Genomic DNA, 1,528 nt, shown 5'->3' with positions numbered 1-1,528 from the left:
GTGACAATAATGAACAAACATTCACAGCATATTTAAAGAACTAAGACACTGCATTGTTAATATTATAGAAGCTGAGAAAGGGTATAAAAAACATGTGACATAATATAAGGTAATAACTACATGGTAAGTATGAGTATATGTTGTAATTTAAATGTATCCATAAGACCGAGAGGTACTATCTGGAATTAAGAATGCACAAAAAGAATGCACAAAGATAAAGATATATGTATTTAACGATCATATAGCCTCATTAAAAGAACTTGTGCAATAATCTCTATATTGGTCTGAGATGAAACTAAAAACAACACAGTCGATAATCAAATCTAGGGATTCAGTTGCCGGTAGGGGACCTAGAGTAGTTATAAGATTGAACCTGGTGATTCACAAAGAAATGTGAAGACATTCATTCCAGGCAACATCTAGTCGACAAATATTGAGATTAAAAGGAGGAGGGTTATTTGAAACCCTAACCCAAAGTAACAAGCATTGCGACCATAGTAAACTATTTAAGTCACTATTACCTATAAGTAGAAAACGAAGGCAGTCGTAGCCTCTCGGCCATGCTGCAGGATGCTGGAACCAAAATAAACAACAAATTTTTTATTATTAAAATGTCTACAACAAAAATATATCATAAACTAATAAAAGTGTTTGGACAACAATTCACCTACTGGAAGGAAGCAGACCTCTATTTCCTTCCTTGCCAAGTCGCCATGGACAGACGTAGTATTAACAATATTAGAAAACTTTGCAATCAAATTAAAGAAGTCAGATAAAAAATTAATTGAATTGAAAAACACTGTTCCAGTGGCACCTGGTCAAGAAATATACCTAAACATGCCAGCAAGGGTTTGGTTGCAAAGACCCTCCTCCAAACCGCAAATGTTAAAATGAGCGTTGGCGCGATGATAGTGTCGATGGGTAGTTACATTCTTGACTTCCCCACTTCCATTCGACGAACTAAAACCCTAACCTAATTTTCTCCTATCGGATGATTGCCACGTCAAACACGAATAGTACTCCTCGAATGCGATGTGACTACATTTGTAGTCTCTAGACACTTCAGTGAAGTAGTTGGGAATAAATATAGGAGTTGTCTATAATGCGATTTTTTGGAGATTCTGGTGACGGAATCCGGCGGAAGAAATTGAGATTAAATCATGATTTGTTGCAGTTAAAATGGTTTTTTAACTGCATATTCGGATTCAGCGCCCTGAAAAACCCCTGGTACACTTTGATCGTGCAGAAACTAGCTATCAAACTTGCGATTCCAATAAATTGCTGCCGGATTTTCACCGGAAAAACTCGCCGGAAAGGCTTTCAAAAAGTCGCGTTATAGACAACTGCATAAATATATTCCATAAGGTTAAGGACGCGGAAGGGAATAAGAACTAAAGAACCATGTATTTAAACTCGAAAGATACCAAAGCACTGAAAAACCTTGCATTTATAAACAACTTAAAACCTTATTGTCGAGTGTAAGACCTTGGATAAAGTAGAAATTTCACCAAAATGGTGCAAAGGTACG

The 1,528-nt window shown here is 36.5% G+C and overlaps 1 long non-coding RNA gene across 1 annotated transcript; it reads right to left on the bottom strand.

The window, feature by feature from the left end:
- Positions 1-200: 200 nt before the first annotated feature.
- On the bottom strand, positions 201-895 carry LOC149253643 (uncharacterized). The gene is made up of 2 exons (XR_016266222.1): positions 832-895; positions 201-573 (listed from the first exon to the last, which is right to left on the bottom strand). It is a non-coding gene; the product is annotated as an uncharacterized LOC149253643 (long non-coding RNA).
- Between the last annotated feature and the right edge of the window lie 633 nt (positions 896-1,528).

The sequence above is a fragment of the Pinus tabuliformis genome, chromosome 7 (genome assembly GCF_031772625.1).
Source record: "Pinus tabuliformis cultivar Carrire ecotype Pingquan chromosome 7, CPIR1, whole genome shotgun sequence".
Classification (NCBI taxonomy): Eukaryota; Viridiplantae; Streptophyta; class Pinopsida; order Pinales; family Pinaceae; genus Pinus; species Pinus tabuliformis.
This window is presented reverse-complemented; position numbering and strand designations above follow the sequence as displayed.